Source organism: Oryctolagus cuniculus, chromosome 1 (assembly GCF_051225735.1).
Source record: "Oryctolagus cuniculus isolate XC-2025 breed Fujian yellow rabbit chromosome 1, ASM5122573v1, whole genome shotgun sequence".
NCBI classification, from domain to species: Eukaryota; Metazoa; Chordata; class Mammalia; order Lagomorpha; family Leporidae; genus Oryctolagus; species Oryctolagus cuniculus.
In genome coordinates, this window is record NC_142867.1 from 71410666 (window position 1) to 71425250 (window position 14585).

Here is a 14585-nt window from a genome sequence, read left to right on the forward strand (position 1 = left end):
AATAAAAAAAAAAAAAAAAAAAAAAAAAAAAAAAAAAAAAGACAAGTAGAAGAGATTAGTCTGCCCTGGGCAGTTTTTATGCTTCTGAAATAAATTTGTCAATATTCTAACTGACGATCAGGGTGATGAGCTTTCCCCAAACTTAATTTCATCTCCTGCTGTTTATACCAGAATGGAGATGCAGGTAACTGTTTTCGTTATAACATTAGTCTGAGGAATTGCCTCAGAACTCCCAAGGAGGAGTGGTGTTTTACAAATATTGTGGGTCTCATGTCTAGAAATGTGTGTTTGAATACTGTTTTTGAAGCTAAGAGCGAACATGAGTGATGCACTTTATCTCTACAAGCCTCAGTTGTCATTCCTGAAATCACTTCAAGTCTTCAACTAGAAATCACATGCTTGGAAATGTAAATAGAAACCTTGAATCTGGGTCTTCCAGGTATTTATTTCAATTAAGTGATTAGCAGAATGATTTTTCAATTCACCCCACCACTACCCCTATAGGGATAGAGAAAGACTACTAGAGAACTTGTTTCCCAGACCAGGGTCTAACATCGGCACCTCCTGGGGAAATACAAAGAATCTACCTCAGAAAAACTCAATTTTGACTTCTGTCAGGTAAAGATCTGAACCTATGTTTCATCAGGCACTCTGTGTGTTCTAATTCACACCAAATTTTTAGGATCACAGATGAAGAGAGGTCACATAGTTCCTGAATTTGAATGTTTGAAGCCAAGTACAAAGAGTTGTAGGCAGAAACTTGAGGAGAGCTCACTCCAGCATTTCTCAACTACTATCCCTCTTTTTGAACCTAAGAAATATGCTTACTTTTAGTGTTTCATAAACAAGCATTAAATCACACCATAAAGAGTCCATAACACTGCTTTGATTTTCTTCTACTTATGTCCACCTAGAGAATCTTATATGCCTAAGGTACCTTGGCTTCTGTCACATTATCAAGAAAGTGACTTGTACACTCTGCACCCTCTGCACTGTGTCTGGAATCTTTCTCATTCCATATTCATTACCCCCTTTCATGATGCTAGAACCTATTGCTTGAGCTCTACTCCAGGCTTAAAATAACTCTCCAGATACCTATAGCCTTTCCCATTATCTATAGAAGCAATGCAAATTCAACCTGGGGGAATTTTATGAAATACTCGTCACCTACAAGGATGGCTTGGAAATACCCAGTTTCTTTTTTAAAAAAAATGTTTACATAAAGGTAACAAATTCCATGTAGTCCATACTTAGTGTTAAGAACATAATGATACTTCAGACCCGACCCTCCCTTGCTCCCACCTGTCCTCTTCCTTCCTTTCTTGTTTTTCTTTTATTTTTTGCAATGACATACTTTTAATTTACTTATAATCACAGGCTTAACCTTCAACTAAATAAACAAATCAACAAGTAAGTAGAAAACCACTGTTCCTCAGGAGTACAGACAAGAGCTATAAATGATAATCACATTTGAAAATGTCAAATGCACTCATATACATTACAGTTCTTGTACTCTGTATATTAGTTATATATATGCATATATATATTAGTTATATATAACAGAACCTCAATGCTTTGTCAAAAGCCTATTATAGCCTTTTCTAATAAAAGGTGGAGAGATAAACCAAAAGGCAAAAAAAAAAAAAATGACAAATCAGGGCAAGCAGGATAATTTCATTTGGGGACTGAGGATCAGAACACACAGAAGCTAAATAGAACTATTTTCTGCACCCTTTTTGAGGTTAGGCATGAAGTCAGTTATAATGAATATCTCTAAATATACTTGGGAATTATGGATATGGATATTTCCTATGCCATATAGAGTAGCTCATTGGTGGCAGAGCCAGTCTCTCTTGAATGGATTTGTTTTCTGGATGAAAGCTGCTGATGAGTAAAAAGATCCAAAACCTGCCCCTGAAAAACCAATTTTGGCATTCATACAACCTCAAGAAGAAGCAACTCTAAAATCATATAATTATACCAAATATCACTTTGAACTGATGGTACATATGGCATTTCAGAAAAGAATGTATGAAAAGAAAGAAAATGACATTTTATGATCAAACACTCTTTACTACCTCTCTATACTGAATATCAACCTATAGTATTTTTGAAGTAGTATTTCCAATTGAAATGCACATCTTCAAATGGAGATAATTGCTCAGGTCATTCACTATGACCAAGTGGGTCATGGAGAGGAGCAATAGCTGTGTCTGACCTCCTTCTTCCAATACCCAGACAGGGAGATGGATGCCATAATCACCATCCCATATGACAGATGATGACATCAAAATCACTAAAGAGAATGAGTTTGTAGCTTCAGGCCTCCCAGGAAAATGGGTTTGGGATCAGGATTCTCTGCTACAGTTGGTACAAAAATCTTGGATGTGCTTAGAAAATCTGTCCCCTGGGACTCTCCCTGTATGCACCTGTTGTTCACACCATGTGCGAGAGATCTTTTCTCTCTTTTGCTCTATTTTTGTCTCTAGAATCAGAGCTAGGCATGCCCTCACTCACTGGGGCTCATACTTACCAGTTCTCCACTTTAAACACAAGTCACCGAGCCCTTCAGGATTCAGACTGGGGTCCTTTGAACATCACCCACCAAGTCAGACAACAGACTCTTCCTGTGACTGAATATGTCACAAGTTTCCCTCAGAGGCCTGTCACAATTCAGCTCAAATACTATCACATTCAGTGATCAGTTCTGTTGCCCAAAGATATTCTACATTCCATTTTCTTCTTTTGACATTTGTCTTTTAAAATATGAGAATATAACAGAGCCTCAATGCTTTGTCAAAAGCCTATTATAGCCTTTTCTAATAAAAGGTGGAGAGATAAACCAAAAGGCAAAAAAAAAAAAAATGACCAAAAATTCAGATTCCAATGCACTTTCTCTTGTAATATTGACCTTACCTTTTGTTGAAAGATCGCGTATTCCAACCATCTCTTCACTTCTTCAGATAAAGAGCTTCTGGCAAGAAAATGATGAATGGTTGTTACTTATTTGCCTCTAAGGACTGCATTTCAGAGCAATTCTAAGCATTTTTTAATCATTGACTTATGTCTTAGTACTACCAGTTCCCAAATTCAGTTCAATGCTTTTTGAAATTCTGGGAAAAATGGTGCAGGTACTGCCTTGGTTTATAGAAGATCAGGGTTTGTGTGGGTTAGGGAGAAGTGTTTAGCCTAATAGTTAAGAAGCCTGCATCCCACATCAAATTGCCTGGGTTTCATTCCTTGCTTTAGTTCATGACTCCAGCTTCTTGCTAATGTGGACCTTAGGAGGCAATGGTAATGGCTCAAGTAATTGGGTTCCTACCACCCACGTGGAAAATCTAGAAAATATTCTTTGTTCCCAACTTCAGTCTCAGTTCAGACACTGCTAAGTCCTAGCACAGCATTCAAACAATGCTGACATCCCAAAGAGTGGGAGAGAGCTATCTTGCTCTGACATTATCACGCTCTCTCCCTCTCAAATAAATAGCAATTTTTAAAAATTAAAAAAAAAATGGAAATCCAGGCATTCATTCCTGCTTTGCTCTAAACTCAGTGTTAGCTCTTCATTTTTGGGATCTAAAAAGAACAAGTAAACAGATTTAAATGACAATGATGGTTGTAGGAGTGACATTGGGCAGTATAGTCCAATGAATGCTCATTAAATGCTTTAGAAAGGAAGAAATGAAGAAAGGAAAGAAATATGGAAGGAAAGAAGGATGAGAGGAAGGAAAGGAAAGATGGAGGAAAGAAAGGAGGAGGGGAAGTGGTCAGGGATCTAGAAAAGAAGAGCTGAAATCCCTTAAAATTCTTTCAGCTAGCGAAACAGCACAGACCATACATAATCTTTAATAACCATGTTCTATTGCAGCAGTTCTCAACCAAGCTTCACATTGGAATCACTTGAGTAGCCTAAAAAAATCTTGATGCCATAACTATATCCCAAGCCAATTAAGTCAGAACCTCTGAGGGTTGACCCCAAGCCTCCGTATGTTTTAAAAACTCCCCAGTTGTTCCAGTGTGCAGCCAAGGTTGAGAATCGGCTCTCTGTAGTCTGTGTGCCTTTGGAATCAATCTGTGCCTAATAAAAGGTTGCCATGGAAATTTATCCACCAGCTGGATGACAGTTGTCCAACCTCCAGGTTGCTAGCAAAACTAAAAATAACTAGTACTTTTCAATCATTGGGATTATAAAAGCTTTTATGATCTGCAACAAAATTAAAATGATTGTAATAGGACCTACCCTTCAGCTATATATACACCCATTCAGGTCCACTCACTGGACTCTTTAATCAGGCTGTGATTCTAGCTATAAACCTAATAACACCAAAAAAGCCACTGGATCTTTGCTTCACTGATAGGATCATTCTAAAAGTGCATTCAGCTGTTATTTTTTGATAAGTCATTCATGGAACAGCAGAGAGGATGTAGACAATAGGCTTATGAGTCTGCAGTGTATAGATTGTGCCATTTATTAGTTGCATGATATTATGCAAATTACTTAACTTGCAAATTACTTAAATGACAGGATCTGTTTCCTTATCTGTACAATGGGGACATTAATACTTTAATAAAAAATTTAATTACATGAAAAATATGTTATTTTGTAAATTGCAATTCTCATAGCATACAATTTTATAATAATAAAAGATAATTTTCTCTGGTGGCTGCAAAAATATAACATTTTAAGATTAAAGATAATTTATGTAAATATCTTTTCTTCATTCCATCAGGTCCTTAAATACCATCATCCTATGTGGGCTTTTTTCTCTCCAGAGTGGTATTTTTTAACAATAGTTTGAATCAAAATCCATATAGTTCTAGTTGTTGAGGACAATTTTCAATACTAGTTTTGTGAGGGAAAGACCCTGATAGTAAATGCCATATCCCACCAAGATCCTCCTCAAGAATCCCTTGCACAATCTCCACACTGGGGTTTGCTGATTGAAATGTCTGGAATCATGTGTTCTGGTTGGGAGCTAACCATATCAGGGCATCTTAGCATTTGTTAAGCACCTCCTGCGTGTACTCCTGCAATTGAGAGACACACCTCATTGTGGTTACAGATGTTCTGCTACCTAAAAAAGCAAACTTGGAGACAGAGAAAAAGAGCAAAACAATTCATTTTCAATCTAATTAAAGTCGTAATAAACAGCCTCCTGGTGCTTAACCTTTTTTCCTCCCAAACCCTGATGTTTCAGTTGGATGCTCAGATCTGTAGCTTCGTTGAGGTTTTTCTTAATTGCCTTTCCATCACTAATGGGATTCACTTCATTATTACCTCTGCCAAAAGCTGCCTCCAACTTTCAGCCCCCATGCTGGGTCACTTAAATGCCAGTTTATAATGCATTTTCACTAAGTACTAAAATCACTCCACCTCAAAATTAAGGAGCTGAATGGGAGTGTGGCCCCACTTACTGGGAAACACTGATTAATTATGCTTATTTACACATCTACCAACTCTGTCTCCAAACCCCTTCCTCTCATTTGTTCCCTGTCTTCCCTATGTGCTTTCCTCAGTCCCTCTTTTCCTCCCTTCCCTGACTCCTCTGTCTTCATACACTGTCACTGTTCCTATCCACTCTCAGAGGATCCTCACAAAGACATCTCACCACCTCAACCATGTCTACAACCACCACACCTCCATTTTACAGAGCAACTATTTTGCTGCTATATTTTATTTAACCCCAACAAAATTCTATGTGCTAGATTTAACAGAGCCCAATCTAAAGAGGCAAGAGATTGAAGGTTAAGAGAGAAATTATTGTAGTGAAAGAACACCCTGTTGACACATGGAGACAGTAGAATTGGGACCCAGCTAGTAATAAAACCACAGAAACACGATCCAGAGAGCAGTGGGCACTGTCAGTAGGGATCACTCAGTGAATCAGTGGAAAGAGAAGTGCAGGAATCCAGACCCACTAGCCCCAAATGCTTTGTCCTTTTCACTACTCAAATAGCATTTTAAGCTAGGATGATTGGGGTCCAGTCAAAGAGAATTCATTGGAAGAGAAAACAGGTAGATATAGGGGCAGTATTATACCTAGTGTCAAGAAAAGGGCAGCCTGTTCTGGGTAGGCCTGTGGTCGCTTCTGTTGGTTTGTTAGCATTAAGACTGGCAGTTCAGTAAATTCTATTTTTTTTCTCTGTGAAGTAAGAGACAGGACTTTTGATATGTGTAAACAGAAAGGGTGGGCTAGTAATGTTGAGGACATGATTTTTTTTTAATGATCGGTTTCTTACCACTGTCTGGACCCTTGTCTACCAAGACTTGACTTACCCTATGTGTTCACACGGGCACATGTATGAGCATGACTGATTGTAAATAGAGACACCCCGAGAGATACTTATTGATACAACCCCTGCTAGTCCTTCAAGGGGTTTACAAATCATCTAGTTAAATGAGGCTCACAAATGAATATGTTTAAAAACTTACAATAGAAGTGGAAACCCTAAACAAATAATGGTCCCGCTTCAAGAACACATAAAATGCTGACTTTAGAAATGGTGATGATGAGGTTTTATTTTATTTTTTTTTAATTTAACTGACACTTGTATATGAGATGGGATGCTGGCATCCCAAGTGCTATCTTTTTTTTTTTCCCAGAAAACTTTTAATTAAGGTATACAAACTTCATACATTTCATAAATACAATTTTAGTAACATAGTGATAGTGACTCGTCCCACAGTACCCACCCTCCCACTGCCAATCCCATCCTTCTTCCTCCTCCCTCTCCTATTCCCATTCTTATTTTTTACTTAGATCTATTTTCAATTAACTTTATACACAGAAGATAAGCTCTATACTAAGTAAAGAGTTCAACAAATAGTATGAAAAAAACTGTTCAATGGTTTTTTGATTTCTCTTTTGATTTCTTCTGTGACCCAGTATTCATTTAGGAGCATGTTATTCAGTCTCCATGTGTTTTCATACAATAAAGTGATTCCTGATTTGTTGATTTACAGCTTTGTTTCATTGTGGTCAGAGAAGATGCATGGTATGATTTTGATTTTTTTTTAATGTGCTGAGACTTGCATTATGGCCTGGCCTGTGGTCTGTCCTAGAGAAAATTCCATGCACTGGTGAAAAGAATGTGTATTCTGCAACAGTAGGATAAAAGTTCTATAGATATCCACCTGTTAGGTCCATTTGGTCTATGGTGTTGATTAATTGTTTTTTCCTTGCTGATTTTCTGTCTGACTGATGCGCCCATTGCTGAAAGTGGGGTATTGAAGTCCCTCATTACTACTGTATGGTAGTTTATGTCTCCTTTTAGAGCCAATAACTTTTCTTTTAAATAACCAGGCACTCTGTAATTAAGTGCTTATACATTTATTATAGTCACATCTTCCTGTTGAATTGATCCCATAATCATTGCATAGTGCCTTTCTTTGTCTGGTTTACAATTTTTGTGCTAAATTCTATTTTGTCTGATATTAGGTCTGATATTATTTGGTTTCTGTTAGCATGGAATATCTTTTTCCATCCTTTTGCTTTTGGTCTGCATGTATCTTTGTTGGTGAGATGTGTTTCTTGCAGGCAGCAAATAGATGCAATTTTTTTTTCCCATTCAGCCAGTCTGTATCTTTCAACTGGAGAGTTGGGGTCATTTACATTCAATGTGACTATTGATAACTAATGACTTGGTATTGCCATTTTTCCATAAATCTTCCTATGGTTTGCTTTGGATTTCCTTTGCTCTTTTACTGGGAGATTTTCTGCCTTCACCATTTCATAGCGATGAACATGTTTCTCTGTGTAGCACATCCTTTAGCATCTTTTGTAAGGCTGGACAAGTGGTGATGAATTCTTTGAATTTCTGTTAGATATGGGAGGTCCTTATTTCACCTTCATTCATAAATGAGAGATTTGCAGGGTACAGTATTCTGTGTTGACAGTTTTTTTTTTTTCTCTTAAGACTTGAAATATATCTTGCCACTCTATCCTAGCCTGTAGGGTTTCTGGTGAGAAGTCAGCTGTGAGTCTAATTGGAGATCCTCTGAAATTAATATGGGTTTTCTCTCATGTACATTTTAGAAAATTTTCTTTATGTTTTACTGTGGAGAATTTGACTACAATGTGTTGTGGTGAAGATTTTTTCTGGTCATGTCTATTAGAAGTTCTACATGTTCCCTGTACTTTGACACACATTTCTTTCTCCATATTGGGGAAATTTTCTGTAATTATTTCATTAAAAAGTACTTATAATACATTCTCTCTACACCTTTAGAAATCCTAAGACTCGTATGTTGGGTTGTTGATAGTGTACCATAAATCTCCAAAACTGTTTTCTAATTTTTCTAATTTCTTCTTTTCTTTTTTTGTTCTGACTGTAAAATTTCTAGAGATTTGTTTTCTAAGTTGGATAGTCTTTCTACTCCCTCACCAAAACTGTTGTTAAGGCTTTCCACCACGTTTCTAATTTGATCTGTTCAATTCTTCATTTCCAATATTTCATTTTGATTTCTCCTTAAAATCTCAATTTTCATGAGAAAAATTTTCTTTCAAATCGTATATGGATTTTTTAAGTTATGGATTTGCTTCTGATTACTTTTTTTTAAAGATTTCATTTATTTATTTGAGAGGTAGAGTTACAGACAGTGAGAGGGAGAGACAGAGAGAAAGGCCTTCCTTCTGTTGGTTCACTCCCTAGATGGCCACAAGGGCCAGAGCTATGCCGAATCAAAGCCAGGAGCCAGGAGCTTCTTCCCCGTCTCCCATGCAGGTGCAGGGACCCAAGCCCTTGGGCCACCTTCTCCTGCTTTCCCAGGCCATAGCAGGGAGCTGGATTGGAACAGGGGCAGCTGGGACTAGAACTGGCGCCCATATGGTACGCTGGCACCACAGGCAGAGGATTAACCTACTGCGCCATGGATCGGGCCCCCTGATTATTTCTAAGTATCTTATGATCAAGTTTTTAAGTTCTGTTTCAGGTATTTCTTCAATCTCCTCATTTTTCACATTCTAGTATTGAAGTGTTGTGTTCCTTTGGAAGTGTCATGTTGCCTCCCATTATTCTTGTTTCTTGAATTGCTAAATTTATTTTTAGGCATTTGTGGAGATTGTTTGTTTGTTTTTTCCTATGATGGCTTTTATCTTTGGACTATGCCTCTGTGGATTAGTGGAGTATCTGATCATTCAGTGAATACCTTGTGGCATGTGCTGGGTGTGGCCAGGGAGCTTTGTTCAGTGCTCCAGGGTGAGGGGAGTTTCTAAGGTGACACACAAATGGGGCATGGTAAACCTTTTTATTTTTTTATTTTTTAAATCAGAGGGGAGCTTTAATCTGCTTTGTTGGCATAGTCTGATGCATACCTCCCCTTCTCCAAGGAGACCAATGCCTGGTCACTAGCCCCAGTGGGTATAATATTCATTTGGGCTGCCACAAGAACCACACAAAGGATCCACGCAGTCCTCAGTATGAGCATGGATCTGGCAGCAATGACCCCCCAGGGAATAAGGGAGCCCTGAACATGTAGAGCTGCCCACAGTGACTGCCCAAAGACCCAGCCACACCCTTCACCCTCACATGCAGCTACAGTGTTTTCAGAGTCTCAGCACACAGGGATCAAACAGTTATGAGCACCCAACCGCCTGTCATTTCTCCCAGCCAGATTAGGCATCTCCTCTCAGCTTTTTGCAGGGTGTGTGAACAAGAGATGGTACAGCTATTATGTATGTCCAAAATGGCTCCTGCCCCCTGTTGGATAGTTACAGGATGCTGGGTGGCCAGGGAGAGAGAACCATTCCCTCCCTCTTGGTGGGCAAGTATTCTGTCCCCAAAAGGGCTCTAAGCTGGACTCATATCAGGTTCTCCCTACAGCTTTATCACCAGTGACTTAAGCTGTTGCAGTCTGGTCTTAAGTCACTCTCCAAAGCTGGTGCTGAGGCTCTTGACTGCTTGGTCCTGAGTTGCATGCATCGACAGCCTCCATGCAGAGCCACAGTATCCCTTTAATTCGCGTGGCATTTCCTCTGCTGTCTTCTCTCTAACTCTTCCCTGAGATTGCACTCCCTCTATGTATTTTTTTTTTTAAACTATCTTCCCTATTCTTCCGTCTTGGTGCCTCTTGATGCAGGTATTTATTAAAGTCAATGATCAAGATTCCATGCTGGATACTGGATACATAATACTAAAGTATTATGGTACAGCCTGTGCTTGTGAGGAATTTTGATCAACACTGAACCAGGTTACCTTGTGGTAAACACTAAAATGAGAGCTCACAGGGAGGAATCTTATCCATTTTCACAAAGGAAGTCTAAGCTGAAACATAGGGGACAAATCAGAATTAGCTGTGTGTGACCATTGTTTCTGTTCTGCTTCTCCTTTCTTATCCATTTTCTGTCTCAGATAGCCAGCTGCTCTATTTCCTGCGCATGGTATCTGTAGAATGCACCATGAATGCTTCCTTGTCTTCTGGCTTCTGGTTGAGCTTGGCCAGTGGGAAATACAGGAAATAAGAGGGCTGGTGGATGAAGAAATTGGGTGTTTCTTCCTTGCTGCCTCCCTGCTGGATATCATATCTCTATCAGGTCTGCTTCCTCATGACCATAACCCATGCCAGGTGGCCTCTTCTCTGGGCTTCTGAATTCTGATTCTCAACTGAATCCAGAATATTTGGGGCTAGCAATATAAAAACTTCCAAAGTTGATAGTTTCTGAAGGTCTCATGGGACTTTTCTTTTCATCATCCTTGTCTTGTTTGCTCTAACCTGCCCATGCCCGTGTAGGTGGTACTTGTACATTAAATATTTTAATTTGAACAATTAGTGTTCAGTTTTGTTTCCTGTTAGAAAGCCAGCTGATGCATCAAGTGAAGAAAGAGTAAGCTATGTGTAGGGAAGAAGGGTAAATATTTATGGAGCAGCACCTTGTTCAGTGTGGAAGGAGTATAGTATGAAATTAAGGTAGAAAAAATTGATACTAAAGAGGAAAATCAGAACACAAAGGATTATACAAAGGAGTTCCTATGGAATAATGTAGAAAAATGAGTATATTAAATAAATAATCAAAAAAAGATTTTAAATTACCTACATTGTAATTACGTTATACCTAGGGGAAATAATATAATTAAATACATCAAAATAACAACTGTGCTTCAGGGATTCTTCAATATAGGGAATTGTGTCTCTTCTCTATTTGGCAAGATTTCAGAAGTGGCTAACACTATTTGTGCTCGTATATGGTTTATCCTTTGGAATTCCCTTGAGAACACTGGATGGAATGCATTTCCCTGACTGGTTTACAGCCTTCTTCATGGATCCTATGTTTCTGTCCAAATGGGCAGCCACAATTCTCCAGATCAGACCCCCTGATGGGTTGTGGGTAGGGGAGACTTCCCAGTGAAGTTGTAGGAGGATAAATTTTTTCCCATATAATGACTAGCTGTAGTAGGGAAAAAAGTTATTTAAAAACATGACTGCTTTACAAAGAATCCCGAAGATAGGATCATTTCTTAAGAAGCTAATCCTACGTAAGTAATTTTTGAGCATATTCATAGGATAGGAGTCCATAGATCATTGGTGTGTAGCACAGACAGAAGATCAACTGTGAGATGGAGTAGCAGCAGCAGACAATGTTTAATCCAATTCAGTAGAGAAAGATGATGTTTTAATCAAAGGCCTTGCTTATGACTACTCCACCTAACTTGAAACTGCAGTAATAATAATGACCAATAAGAACAATAAATTACTGATTCCTTGAATTTAAAAAATCATTTTGTTTGGGGAAAAACAAAAACAAAAATAAAATAAACATCTTATGATCCATGTGCATATCCAATCCAGCTATATTTCTCTGTGCTTGAAAAGTTGCTTTTAATTTTGATAATGTACCTTGCAACTGATGGTATCTAAATAGTCAAGGAATTCTTATGTGTCCAACATAGTGCTAAGCCCTGTACATACATTTCTCTGAATTTCCACAATTCTGTGAGATAGACAGCATTGTTATTGTTATTTTATGGTGGAATGGCTGATGCTGTAATTGAAAATAAAGCATGTGCAGAAGGCTAGCAGTGGCAGAGTTGAGAAGGCAACCCTAGTTCATCCAACTCTATCATTTATGCCTCAACCACTTTCACCATTGACTGTAAGATAGATAGCTTCACACCTGAATAACACACATAAAGTTCCTTGTTCTTTTCTATTCTCACCAGTTGTCCTTTTATTAAATATTTACAGAGCTGTTCATAAAAAGGCACAAGTTTGTGGACTGATGGGTGATGATTTGAATTTCCTGATGCTGATCTGTCATTGTGTTCGGATCTTATGCATTAATTGTTATGAATTTGGCTAATGGGAATCTATCTCAGAGAGAAGCATTTTCATATACAATGTACAATGTACTCAGCTAGGTTCCTCTTGGAACATGCCTACACCTACCCCTAGTTTTGGACATCTCCTTAGAGCCCTACATTTCCAGTCGCACCGTGTATTGTACTTGACCTGGCCAAAGGGAAAGAATATCTATGAGTAAGAGGGACATGTGAATCAAGCTGACTTGTAAGCATGCTGCGAAATGTAAGCAGGGATAGAATACTATAAAAAGAGATGTTTCCCGAAAATGAGAAAAACCAGAGGACATCTCCCAATGTAGTGGACATCTGTAACAGTCAGGGATCATGAGTCAGTGTCCAAACTTCAGAGCCTCAGATTCCAGCCCCATGTAGTAGCAACCAAGGTTCCTGCTGCAGCAGAGAGGGTGAAGTCTTTGATGGCAACAGCTGACTGCTGGGAACTAACTCTGCCATCTGTCTTCCTGTGGATTTTCTTGTCTCTGCCAGGACTCTGTCTGTGTGGTCAGCCTAGCTGGCAGACAGGCTCCATCTCATAGTCATTTAGCCACAAGTGAACAATGCACATTGATATGTCTCAATAACATCACTGTGGCAATCACACATTGCAGGAAGGATGAGCACTAGACCAACTCCTGCAAAAAGCAGCACAAATCAGCAGGGGTCATGAGTCAGGCTTACTGGGATTCAACTCACAACTCTTACACTGACTCCATGATCTACTTGTTTTAATTCTATCATCTCTATAAGCATCAATGTTAGATATATGTAAGCAACAAGTGTTACCTTCCCCAATAAGTTCTTCCACTCAACTCATTCTCACTTCTTACATGAGAAAATCAATATCCAAGTAAGAGAACTGCTTTTCAAAGTCACAAAATTGTTTTTTATTAATGGTGATGCAATAGAAACAAACTGAATTTAGAATTGGTGGAACTAGCCTGGAAAGAAATTTTTACACATGTAAGTGATATTGAGATAGCTACTTCTCTAAGCTTCAGTTTACTCAAGGATATAAGGCCATACCAGTGATGCTCTTCCTAGATCTCCAGCATGCTTTTATTTTGTGTACCATTAAGAAAGTTAAGGAGTCTAATCAATGATACCTACATAAATCTGGGGTACCAATGAATTATGCCCTCAGTGTGAGGGAAATAATGAGAGACATTTGGGAATGTACATGTTACAGTCTTGGTGATGAGGAAAGCTGTCTTAAGAGCTTAAACTACAAGCATTCAAACCAGCTTGGTTCAATGTCAGTGTATCAGATCCTCCTCAAAAAACGAGAATCCGAAGAGTACACTGAGGCAGAAATTTAAAGTGGACTCAGGTTAACAATATCTCTAAATGATGAGTGGAAGAAAACCTCTTTGGGAAGTATCATTATGCTCTTAAAACTGCATATATGTGATACATGAAATTTGTTCCCTTTATACAAATAAAATAAAAAGGAAAAATTTTAATAATAGCCCATAGAGATTTAGCCACTATAGATTCATTCCATGTTTGAAAAAGTTAAAATACAGAAAGACATACATTTTAAAAATTTATGGCATATGATAGATATAGTGCCCTTCTTATATGATTTTAATAAATTATATACCTTTGTACATTTACACACATCATGTCACAGATAACATAGTGCCAAGCAATGAATATTGGCTTTAGCAACCAGTTCTTTCTCTTCTAACCATGTGGCCTTGGGTGAACCACTTAACAGGAGGATGAGAACTATAGTAGGTGCTCTCTACTTTTTTTTGACTGAGTCATTTTAGCTTAGCTCATGTGTCTTTATTTATTCTTGATTATTTACTTATGTTTCAAGTTCAAATTAACGTACTTTTAATAGTATGCAGCATGGCCCACCACATTCTAATAGATGTTTCTGAAAAGTTAGGTAAAATCAAATTTAAGAAATTCCTTTTCATCAGCTGTAATTTCTATTCCAATTTCCTGATTTTTTTTTTTCATTTTCTCCTTTAGCATTGAAATGTATCACTATGCCAACACTCCTGTGATGCGAAATGTAGCTCTGGACAAAGAAGGCAGAGGAATCCCAGAAGAAGCCATTTCTCCATGTCAAGATTCTATTAATGAGGATGGTAATCAGCTTGCAACCTTTGTTTTCATGCCTCAGTGAGAGATTTCATAAGGGATTAATTCATTAAAGATCATAAAAGAGGCATAGCTACTTTTCTTATTCATACTAATTAGGGAAGGACAAAAGGGCTTTCTGAGGGTAGTGGAGAGTATGGAGGAAGAGCAAAAATCAGCCTCTACTGAAGAACCAG

The 14585-nt window shown here is 38.2% G+C and overlaps 1 protein-coding gene across 1 annotated transcript in view; it reads right to left on the bottom strand.

The window, feature by feature from the left end:
• TENM4 (teneurin transmembrane protein 4) overlaps positions 1-14585 on the bottom strand; it is a 1939017-nt gene that overhangs the window by 1651899 nt on the left and 272533 nt on the right. The window contains exon 4 of the mRNA XM_089331772.1: positions 2917-2974. The gene's annotated coding sequence lies outside the window, so the exon portion shown is untranslated. The remainder of the gene's footprint in view (positions 1-2916; positions 2975-14585) is intronic.